The 12,449-nt window shown below is 39.3% G+C and overlaps 1 pseudogene; it reads left to right on the top strand.

Moving 5' to 3' along the window:
• Positions 1 to 5,544: 5,544 nt before the first annotated feature.
• LOC126611763 (exopolygalacturonase-like) lies at positions 5,545 to 12,399 on the top strand (annotated as a pseudogene).
• The last annotated feature ends 50 nt before the right edge of the window (positions 12,400 to 12,449 follow it).

Here is a 12,449-nt window from a genome sequence, read left to right as displayed (position 1 = left end):
ATCTAAGAAACATATGATTTTTTTTGGGTTTAGTGTATTTTGCAGGTATGAGAGCGGCGTACAGTACGGCGAAGAGAGAAGTAGTAGTGGCGTCGATAGGTGATGAGGCCCGAGCTGGTGATGAAGCCGATCGTTTCTCTTAGTGACCCACGACACAAACTGCCTCGCCTCCGTCTCATTTCTCTTGCATCCGTCGCCATTCTTATCCTTTTTCCACCTACCTCAACTTGCTGTAGTTAACGAGACATAAAAGTCTTAGAGGAGTTGAACCCGTCCAGCTCCACCTCGAACTGCAACAGAGTCCTCCAGCTCTGCTTCTTCACACGAGCTTGAGGTGAGGACTTCATATTTCCTTCTTGCTTTGTTGTACTGGTTGTGTTACTTGATGGAACTGCGGTAGTGCTCTTCAGCTGCTGTGTTCTTCAATCATGATATGTTGCTTTTAATTTTTGGTGCAAAGCTTAAAGGAGATTGTGAAATGTTGAGAGTTGTCCCACATTAGTGAGGGGTAAGGTTTGCTACGTGCTTATATGATCTTGGGCTACTCCCTATATTGCCAATTGGTTTTATGGTGGAACCTCAATTTCATCATGGTATCAGAGCAAGGTTGTCCATATGTGAAGCCCAACGGCCACATGCGTTCCACGTCACCCAGTTGTTATCCACGTGTAGGCTTGAAAATCCGGCACATGTGCGGGGGCGTGTTGAGAGTTGTCCCACATTGGTAAGGGACAAGGTTTGCTATGTGTTTATATAATCTTGGGCTACTCCCTATATTGCCAATTGATTTTATGGTGGAACCCCAATTTCATCATGAAAAACTGCGCTCAGGTCCTCCCTAACGAAGCTGTCAATGGACTCCTCGCCCAAGGTCCTCCGCTTATTTCTCTCTCCTCACTTTGTCTCTCTAAAATTTCAGATTTATTTCTCTAATTTTTTAACTTGAAGTTTTTGTTTTTTTTTCTATTTTAGGCCAAATGAAAAAAAATAGAATTGGGCTGAGGCATAGTTGTATTAATGAATCCCTAATTCTAATAAATTCCAATTTCTCAACCCTAATATGATTTTGGTTCTGGGTACTTTCTCTCACTCAACAAATTTGAGCAGCAAAGCATAAATCTTTGTGTTCTTCACTTCAACCAGTTTCGTATTACAGGTACATCCACTTTCTATCTACCTTTTTTTGGGGGTAAAGTGATTAGAGTTGTTTCGGTTATAATTGTGTTAAAGTTTTAGTTAGGATTGAAATTATTGATTGCCCAGCTTTTGCTATGTGGAATTGGAGGTGGGCTTTGTGTTAAAAGTCAAGAATTTGTGTGCAATAATAGGGATTGAGTTACAAAGTTGTGTGCTTTGTGCATCAATTGGTGAATGAATTTGATTGGTTCTGTTTGTTGGGATTGAAATTTGAAACAAAATATTCATGCTTTTGTGGCTACGTAGGTGAATGAATTTGATTGGTTTTGTGTGCCTACGCTGTTAAAGAAAAGCCGAAACAAAACGAAACGAAAAAGAAAATTAACAAGAGTGATCGAGCAATGATGAATAAACTTAACAACGTCAGTGACCCTGAGCAACGTGAACTCGAATCATACGTACTGACCTTTTCTTTTTATGTTGATTTTTTTTTTAAATTTTTTTTTATGATTTAGGGTCATATTTGAATGGGGGAGTTGTTGTGGTTATATGAGAGCTTGATCATGGTGATGCTGGTACAAGAAATATGGATGCTTGGGGTACTTGGCGAGGCCATTCAAAACGACCCAGTTGTTCAAAAGCAGGCAATCATTTTTTTCCCTTTCTATACATGATGGCCACATCGAAACCCATCAACCACCAAAGCCACCCCTGACCAGGTTGCCGACTCGAATATGAGAAAAGAAATGTGCAGGTTCACTTAAAACCTTAATATTTGATGTTCTTATTCCTGAGAGAACCGATATTCACTTAAAACCTTTATAATTTTAGTTTTATTTTAGTTGGGGATAGAACTTGTAAAATTCTAGTTGTTTTTATATATAATGGTTGTGAATATCTTTGTAAATTGTAATATTATAGATGCTTGTGGTTGTGGGCTGTTTTAATTTTATGAAAAAAATAATTTTTTGTTTAGCCTCAATCTCAATTTGTAGGTGATTTCGGTTTTTATTTTTTATTTTTAAATAGTTGACATATTGGGCACAATAATAATAAATGCGCTAACATGGGTGGCAGTAACCATCTGACAATTTTGTTAGAAATGGGCACAAAAGGACCTTTATTTGTGCTTACACTTTTCAGCATAACATACATTATTGTGCCCTTTTAGCAATTGTGACGCCCATAGAGGGCACATACACTAAGATAGTAGCTGCATTGTTGCTATTGGTCTATGAGCACATGTGTTGGTGCTCTTTGGCCTCAAAGGGCACATATAATTTATTGTGCCCAGTGGCCATTTTAGTTGTAGTGAAATTAACAAAAGGAGGAAACAAGAGTCACCAAAAAAAAAAAAAGCAAAGGAAATTTGCTTATATGAAAATAAGCCTTATTTCACTAATCAACTTTCTCTATAAGAACACTATTTGAGCCATAAATAAAAATAAGGCTTGTTATGAGACAAATATATTTTATTTACACAAAGTGGTACGACTCCGGTCCATCAACTTCGAAGGCTAATTTTGGGGTTCCGTATTAAGGCACGGATGGCCACCTCTTATCATCCAAACCCATCAGAAGGCTCATACAGGGTTCATTCCGAAGCGCATCTGCCATGAAAGCGACCATATCCAGGAATTTCTCTACCCTTAAATGTCGATGAACACGTTATCCGATAAGCTGCTATCACCACATAAATCAAGTGAAACGCCATATGACACATCTGAAGATTCGAGAGGGAAAACGCACTCTGTTAATACACCACTTGTCCTCCCACGTCTCATTCTTTGACTCTCAAGATAACAAAAGACACAAGGTAAACATTAACACAAAATAGTCTATGAAAACAAGGCCTTGTAAATTTAATGAACAACAAATCACTGGGCTACCCCGAGCCACTTTGTAAAGTTGTCAAACTCAGTATAGTGTAGTCGCTGTCCTTTGCCTTCGATTGGCATCAGTGTGTTGGGGCTTAAAAAAACTTCACTACTTTGGAGATGTTTATCTCACAAAGAAAAATGTAATGCAACATAATTGATAGGCAAGAGAAAGAAAGAACACTTAATGTATTACACAAAATTTTTATTCACTCACAAACTAGTACAAGAGGAAACACTCAAACACTCTTATAAGCTTTGTTGCTTCTTCTCACTTCTCACTACTTGCTCTCTTGTTTGTTACATCACATAGCTTAGCACCTTACCTATTTATAGGCAAGGTTTGCCAACTTTGACATTGCTAGTACTTTCTAGCTAATGCTTAACAACCACACAATTTTACAAGATTCTAGATCTTTCTACAAAAAAGCCTTAGATATTTATGCATGCATTTCACCAACTTGAATTTGTTAGAACTCTCTAGCATGTGCATGGATCTTTCTTTGTGTATGGGCCGGATCAATTATCTTGGGCCAAGACAAGATTACAATTCAACATCCCCTCAACAAAATGGTGTGGCGAAAAGAAAAAATCGAACTATCCTTGACATGGTTCGAAGTATGCTCAAAAGTAAGTAATTGTCCAAGGAGTTGTGGGCAGAAGTTGTAGCATGTGCTGTCTACCTATCCAATTGGTCTCCAACAAGGAGTGTGTGGGGGAAAGACTCCACAAGAAGCATGGAGTGGAAGAAAACTAGATATTTCTCATCTAAGAGTCTTTGGAAGCATAGCTCATGTACATGTACCAGACGAGAGGAGAACGAAACTCAACGACAATAGTGAGAAGTTCATCTTCATCGGTTATGATTCAAATTCAAAAGGCTATAAGTTGTATAATCCAAATAATGGGAAGATGGTGATCAGTAGAGACATGACGTTTGATGAAGAAAGAGAATGAGTTTTTGGCTCTCATGCAGGTGATCTTCACTTATTTCCTTAGTTTGAAGAAGAGAATGAACAAGGGATGATGGAACAACCAAGAGAGCAAGTAGTGAGAAATGAGAAGAAGCAACAAAGCTTCTAAGAGTGTTTGAGTGTTTCCTCTTGTACTAAGTTTGTGAGTGAATAAAAATCTTGTGTAATACTTTGAGTATTCTTTCTTTCTCTTGCCTATCAATTCTGCTGCATTACATTCTTCTTTGTGAGATAAACATCTCCAAATTAGTGAAGTCCTTCTAAGCCCCAACACAGCGTAGGCCCGGATCTCCTTCAAAATCTTCAGAGCCGCCGAGGCTTCTCAACCCCCTCAACGGAGTCGTTAACGATCAGGGGCAATTCTGGAACAATCTTTATTTTATGCCCGAGAGCCATAATCAGAGACGGATTGCCGAAGCGGCGATGGCTGAAACGGACGGCCTAGTGCTAATATTTCATTGAGATATTCCCCTAAATGAAGCCTATACATCTTACCTAAAATCAAATTTGGCTTCTTGATATTTTCTTAATTACTAAACATTATATTGTTGACACTTAGTATTATGGTCTGGTGATATTTCTGTTCATTTGTAAATAAGAGGTTTAGCTCACCCCTCTCCCTTAGTGTCGATATTAAAAATTATAATGTTCTCAACTTAAATTCCTTTTTTCTTGTACAAGGATGAAAGCATACCTTAACCCTCCGAGGGATGAAGCATTTGACATTTTAACTGAAAATTTTCTTGTTTCAGCCTCAATAGTTCTTTAAAGGTGGACATTTTCTAAGCAAATTTAAGGGGTGGTATTCAACTTGGATTTTGAGGGATTTTAATTATTTTAATAAAGGTATCCAATTAAGATTTTAAGTGATTCTCTAAAATTTAACGTGTATCCAATCAGGATCTAAGGACTTTAAGAAAGTTTATAACATTTTAGGTGTGTTTAATTAGGAATTTATTTTAAAGATCTTTAAAAAGTTAAGGAATTTGATGGAATTTGAGATTTATGAAGGAATTGAATCAAGATTTTACAAGAAATTTCTACAAGTTAATTAAACTCCATCAAAATCTATAAATTTATAAATCCATCAAAATCTCTCAAACTCTGACACACCCCATCCCGAAGGAGGGCATGCTGGCCGTCACGTGAGAGTGGTAGACATTTTCCTAATGTGCTTGCGAACTGTGTAGTCACGCCCTGATTCTAAAATCGGGGTGTGTCAAACTCTCACCCCTAAAGTTTGAAAGCAGGAAAACATTTTTCTTGTGAGAGGAGAAATAACGCTTACCTTGTTCTTTAAATTTTTTTTTACGGCACAATATTTATCCAGATTTCCTTATTCCATTTTAGGACACAATTTTTTTCCTTCATAATTTCCGTTCTATTCCCTTAATTCCAGTAAGTTATCACATTCCTGATTCTATAAATACAGGCAATTTTCCTTCTCCCAAATCGCCTATTTGCATGAATGAACTCTACATGTCAAAGTTGCAACGAACTGTGAAGTTCAGATCGCCTGCAAATTGAGCGGCTCAATCTCCTGTCGCTCTAACCTAATGGGTACGTCTGCATGATCTTATTATGTTCTTTAGGGTTTAGGGTTTATTTTGACTTTCACCCATTTCTCAATGCAAAAAGTCAGAAGTTTTTTTTCTGAAATTTGCTTCCGAATGTTTTTCCCCGTCTAAAACGTTAATCCTTGTTCTAGTTATATATGATATGAAATTTATTGAATTGAAACTAATTGTTTTATTTTATTTTAATGCAGCTGGAAATTGGATATTGGCATTCTTATTTTTAGTATCCATTGCTAAAGCCGAGGTCTTTTATGTGACAAGTTTAAGATATCGAGGAAATTCTAAGGGTGACATTACACAGGTTGTGGCTAACGCTTGGAGAGATGCATGTGCATCACCATGGCCAGCCAAAGTTATTATTCCACATTGGGAATATTATTTAAGAGGAGCTATTCTGAAAGGTCCTTGCAAAGCTCCGATTGAGATTCAAGTTCAAGGCTATTTACGTGCCCCTCAAGACCGCAGCCGACTCATTCAGCAGGGCACCTGGGTTCGATTTCAGCACGTTAACAAGCTCATGTTGTTTGGTGGTGGAACTTTTGATGGCCAAAATAATTGCTACCAAGTTATTTTATAACGATCATTAGACGTTTAGGGGAAACAAATTCTGCATACATTTTTCGCTTCCTGCACATCTCTTTGTTTATTTCTACTACTTGATTCTTTTTTTATTTATTCAACCTAAATGCCAAAAATAAACAGATGTGTGTATGAGGAAAACAATACATATGTGCGAAAATTACTTTTTGTATTAATTGTTTTTTGTATTGCTAGTACCACAATATGCTAATCTTTTTATTTTTTATTTTTTTAAAGTATGCTAATCTATTTGTTTTTCTAATGTAGAATCTGATGTTTGATTTTGTCACCAATTCCATAATCAAGGGTATAACTTCACTTGATAGAAAATATTTCTACATCAATGCTCATGAATGTCGCAATGTCACACTACAATACTTGACCATCACAGCGCCGGAGGACAGCCACAACACGGATGGAATTCACATCGGGAGTTCATTCGGGATAACCATCAATCACACGACAATTATTGGAACCGGAGACGATTGTGTTTCTGTTATTGGTGGGAGCAAAAACATCATCGCGACCAACTTTATTTGTGGACCAGGGCACGGCATTGATAGACATATATTGTGTGGCTGAGATACAGCCACTTGTATGCAGATTAGAGAGTTAGTTAGAAAGTTAGTTAGGCAGTTTGTTTAGAATATTGAGAAGGGTATAAATACTGTTGTATGTGGGATTGCTTAGTAAGTAAGAAAAGTAATATACTGAAAGTGTTTGGTTTCTACTTCTCTCTCTAAATTGCTTGAATCTCTTCTTCCTCTCACTACATTTCTGTAGGTTAATATGGTATCACTCGCCATTAGAGCTTGATCAGCTTCTTCGATCCGAGTCTTCCGCAGCTCCAACACTTCGTCTTCCTCTGGATTCTTGCTTCTTGCAAGCATTTCTTGATTGCTTTGACTTCGTCTTCTCTGCTTTCTAGGGTTTATTGTTTCCGGGTGCTCTGCAACTACGATCTGGTTGCGTCTTCGTCTTCTTCTAATAGTGCACTCCAGGTGTTTGATACATTGTCTCAGTGAGTTTCGGCAACGATGGTAACAGCTTCTCAACTTCAGCTTCTTCAATCTCCCATCACTGCTCTAGTTTCGTCGATTTCTACATCTGTGAATGTGAAGTTGGATGATTCGAATTATCTCACTTGGCATTTTCAAATGCAATTACTGCTTGAGAGTAATGGAATTCTAGGGTTTGTCGACGGCACGCATCCCTGTCCTCCTCGACATTCCTCACAATCTGGAGATTCTGGTGTTAATTCCTCAAATTCAACAACTTCTTCTGCTAGTGATGAGTATTTGATTTGGATGATGCATGATAAAGCCCTGATGCAGTTACTTACTGCTTCTTTGAGTCCAATGGCTCTGTCGTGTGCTATTGGTAGTACAAGCTCTCGGGATCTCTGGATTCGATTGCAAGAACAATTCTCCACAGTCTCCAAGACTAGCATATTTCAGATGAAGTCTAATCTTCAAACCATTAAAAAGGGATATGATTCGGTTGCTCAATATTTACAGAAAATCAAAGAGGCCAGAGATTATCTTTCAGCTGCTTGGGTGTATTTTGTTGATGAAGATATTGTCATTCTTGCGTTGAATGGTTTGCCACCAGAGTATAATACATTCAGAACAGTAATAAGGGGACGTGAGAATGTTATATCTCTGAAGGAGTTTAGGACACAATTACTTGCTGAAGAAGCTATTCTGGAATCCACTGTTAATGCACCCTTTATGACTGCAATGGTTGCCCATACTTTACCTCCGAGAGCACCTACTCAATCCAATTTTGTAGCTGGTGGTTTCAAGCAGTTCAATGCTCCCAAAAACAAGGGGAAGGGCCGGTTTCATCAAAATAACAGGCCTTTTTCATCCAAGCCATATCTTCCTACTCAAACTCATGTTCTCCAAAATCCAAGTCCTGGTGTTCTTGGTTCTTTTCCTCATCAGCAGCACTCTCCTCCTTCTGCTCCACCCCTCCTCTCATGTCAACTTTGCAACTGTGATGGTCATTCTGCGTCTTTCTGTCCATCCAATTCTTCTGCGAAATCCCGATGTCAGATTTGTGGCAGGTTTAATCACAGTACATGGTTCTGTTTTTACAATGACAAGGGTCCCAACTATATTGGTGTTGGCAATGGTTCTTATCCACAACCAGGGCATCTATATTCTCAGCAGTCTTCTTATCCACAGCAAGGGTATTCATCACAGTTTCCTGCTCCACAACAAATTCAGTCTCAGGCACCAATGCAGGCTTTTCATACTATGGTGCCACACCCCTCTCCTCCAGCAGCATCTTCATCTCCTTCCCAAGTTTGGATAACTGATTCCGGCGCAACGAATCATATGACTGCTGATCTCTCCAATCTGTCTCTAGCTTCACCCTATCTCACTAATGAAGTCATACAAACTGCCAATGGTGAAGGTTTGCCTGTATCTCACATTGGTAGTACTGTTATAAAACCATCTCTCCATCCTATAAAATTGAATTCTGTGTTATATGTTCCCAAATTAACACAGAATCTTCTATCTGTCCATCGCATCTGTTTGGATAATAATTGTTGGCTTATCTTTGATGCCTTCTGTTTTTGGATCCAGGACAAGGCCACAGGGAGGGTACTCTATAAAGGATTGTGCAGTAATGGACTCTACCCACTCTCATCTCTAGCCAATGTGTCACCTGCCGGTTCTCAAAGCATTGCTTCAAATAAAGCCCTCCTTGGTCAGTTGGTTACTTCTACTACCTGGCACAATAGATTAGGACATCCATCTAATTCAGTTGTCTCTCTTATGTTGCATAAGTCCAAAGTTGCTTTTGCAAAAGACCCAAATCCGGTTCTGTGTCCTAGTTGTCTTGAGGGTAAATTCTGTAAACTTCCCTTTGCATTAAGTGTCAATAAATCTGTAACTCCTTTTGCTGTAGTGCATAGTGATCTTTGGGGTCCTGCACCGTGTAAATCTGTGGATGGATATCGGTACTATGTCACCTTCATTGATGAATGTACCCGGTATTCCTGGATTTTCCCATTGATTAATAAATCCGATCTTTGTGCCACTTTTATTGCTTTTCATGCTTATGTTCTCACTCAATTCTCTGCAAACATTAAAATTTTGCAAAGTGATGGTGGTGGTGAGTACATTAGCAAGTCACTTCAATCGTTTCTTCTCCAAAAGGGCATTTCTCATCAAAAATCATGTCCTTATACCCCTGAACAAAATGGGATGGCTGAACGTAAACACAGACACGTTATTGAAACCACAATTACTTTGTTGCAAACAGCTAAACTGCCTTCACAGTTTTGGTCCTTTGCATGTCAAACTGCCATTTATCTCATTAATAGAATGCCTACTCCCATTCTACATAACCAGTTTCCTTTTGAAGCCTTATATAGTGCTGTTCTAGTGATTCATCACTTGCGAACATTTGGTTGTGCTTGTTATCCTTTCTTAAGACCTTACAATGCTACCAAACTTCAAGCTAAGACTACAAAATGTGTGTTTTTGGGATATGTATCCAAATTCAAGGGCTTCATATGTTTTGCAGTTTCTACACATAAATTCTTTGTGTCTAGACATGTGGTGTTTAGTGAACATAAGTTTCCTTATAATGACTTGTTGTCCCGAGCCACCACACCACAATCTACCACTTCTGTTCACATTACTGATCTGTCATCTCTTCCTGTAGTCCCCTCACAGCCTATAGTCACTATACCCTCCTATCATACTCCCATTTCTCCTGAGTCTCCATTACATTCCCCTTCTGCTCCCGGGTCTTCATCCTTCTCACCAACCACTTCTCCTTTTCTTGATCCACCACCCTCTCCTCAGTCCATTACTGGTGCCATTTCAACCACTGATCACATCCCTGTGGTACTTGAACATAGTCCTGTTACACTACAAGTGGTTCCTTCCATTCCCTCCTTGAATATACATCCTATGCAGACTAGGAGTAAAAGTGGTATCAGCAAAAAGAAGGTTCTTTTGTCTGCCCTTGCTACTTCCATGGATGCTGATTTGTCTATGTGTGAACCCAAAACATACAAATCTACTCTCAAGAGTCCTGTGTGGTTTCAAGCAATGAAGGAAGAGATCAGTGCTTTGCATACTCAAGGAACATGGAGTTTAGTTCCTTTACCTGCAAACAAGAATTTAGTAGGGTGTAAATGGATTTTCAAACTCAAGAGACATTCAGATGGTTCAATTGCACGACATAAAGCTCGATTGGTTGCCAAGGGATTTAGTCAAGAACCTGGGCTGGATTACAGTGAGACCTTTAGTCCAGTTGTTAAACCCACCACAGTGAGGATTGTTTTAGCACTTGCTGCTCAATTTAATTGGTCACTTCGGCAACTAGATGTCAAGAATGCGTTTCTCCATGGAATCTTACAGGATGAGGTGTATATGGATCAGCCACCTGGCTTTGAGGATCCCCAGAATCCCACTTTGGTATGTCAATTGCATAAATCCCTATATGACTTAAAACAGGCCCCGAGGGCATGGAATGACAGGTTTACTTCTTTTCTGCCTAAGTTGGGCTTCCATAACACCTATTCTGATTCCTCCTTATTTGTGAAAACTGTTGGTGCCAATATTGTGATCTTATTGCTATATGTCGATGATATTATCATCACAGGAAGTGCAACCACTGTGATTCAGCAAGTCATTGATGCTTTAACTTCTAAATTTGACATCAAGGACTTAGGTCATCTTCACTACTTCCTCGGCATTCAGATTTCCAAGATTGCCAAGGGGTTATTTTTGTCCCAACAGAAATATGTGCAGGATCTCCTAGTCAAAACAGAAATGCTTGACTCCAAGCCTTGTGACACACCCTGCTTACCTTCTAACAGGTTACTCAAGGATGATGGTGACCCCTATCCTAATCCTACTTTATATAGGAGTGTGGTGGGTGCTCTTCAATATCTAACGTTCACACGACCTGATATAGCTTTCTCTGTGCATCAAGTTTGTCAGTTTATGCAGCATCCCATGGTCTCTCATTTCACTGCCGTTAAAAGGATCATGCGGTATTTGAAGGGCACTATGTCCTGTGGCATTACCTATTCTCAAGGGGACTTGGCACTATCTGCATTTAGTGATGCCGATTGGGCTGGAGATCCCAATGATCGGCGATCTACAACAGGGTCTGTGGTGTTCCTCGGGAATAACCCTATATCATGGTCCTCTAAGAAACAGCAGACAGTGTCCCGATCTTCGACTGAGGCAGAGTATCGTGCTTTATCTTCCAATGCAGCAGAACTTGATTGGATTCAACAAATCCTTGCTTTTCTGCATTTTCCGATTTCTGCTCCTCCTGTTTTATATTGTGACAACCTTTCTGCTATAGCCTTGTCTTTCAATCCCGTCCAACATCAACGGACCAAACACATTGAAATTGATGTGCATTTTGTTCGAGAGCGGGTTTCTCAGAACAAGCTTGTGGTGCAGTTTGTGTCCTCAAAGGAGCAGTTTGCTGATATCTTAACCAAAGGCCTCAGCTCTTCGTTGTTTCTTTTTCATTGTAACAATCTCATGTTAGGATCATCCAAACATGAGATTGAGGGAGGATGATAGACATATATTGTGTGGCTGAGATATTGCCACTTGTATGCAGATTAGAGAGTTAGTTAGAAAGTTAGTTAGGCAGTTTGTTTAGAATATTGAGAAGGGTATAAATACTGTTGTATGTGGGATTGCTTAGTAAGTAAGAAAAGTAATATACTGAAAGTGTTTGGTTTCTACTTCTCTCTCTAAATTGCTTGAATCTCTTCTTCCTCTCACTACATTTCTGTAGGTTAATAGGCATAAGTATCGGTAGCCTAGGAAAGTACCCAAATGAAGAGCCTGTAACTGGAGTCGCAGTGAAGAATTGCACTCTGAAATACACACAGAATGGCGTGAGAATTAAAAGATGGCCAGGCTCCCCAACATTTTACGACCTCGCCAATCTGGGACTTACTGTAAACAAGATGATCCATCCAAAGTCAAGATCAGCGAAATTGGCTTCACCAACATCAAGGGCTCATCTGCAACCCCAGTTGCAGTCAAGCTTTTGTGCAGCAGAAAATGACCGTGCGAGAAGGTGTGGTTAACTGACGTTGATCTCACATACAGTGGAAAAAGGGGCACACTTACCTCTCGATGTGCTTATGTCAAGCTCTCTTTTACTCACGTGCCAGATGCTCTTGCTTGTGCTAACTGGTCCTATTCACCGACTCCAAGAACCAGAAGAAATTTCACCAACGTTCTCACTAGATAAATTGCTTGTTGGTTTTGTTGTTATGGTATCGTGTAAGACTGTAAGAGGTA

The sequence above is a fragment of the Malus sylvestris genome, chromosome 17 (assembly GCF_916048215.2).
Source record: "Malus sylvestris chromosome 17, drMalSylv7.2, whole genome shotgun sequence".
Lineage (NCBI taxonomy): Eukaryota > Viridiplantae > Streptophyta > Magnoliopsida > Rosales > Rosaceae > Malus > Malus sylvestris.
The sequence above is the reverse complement of the archived record's forward strand: the minus strand, read 5'-3'. Positions and strand labels throughout refer to the sequence as shown.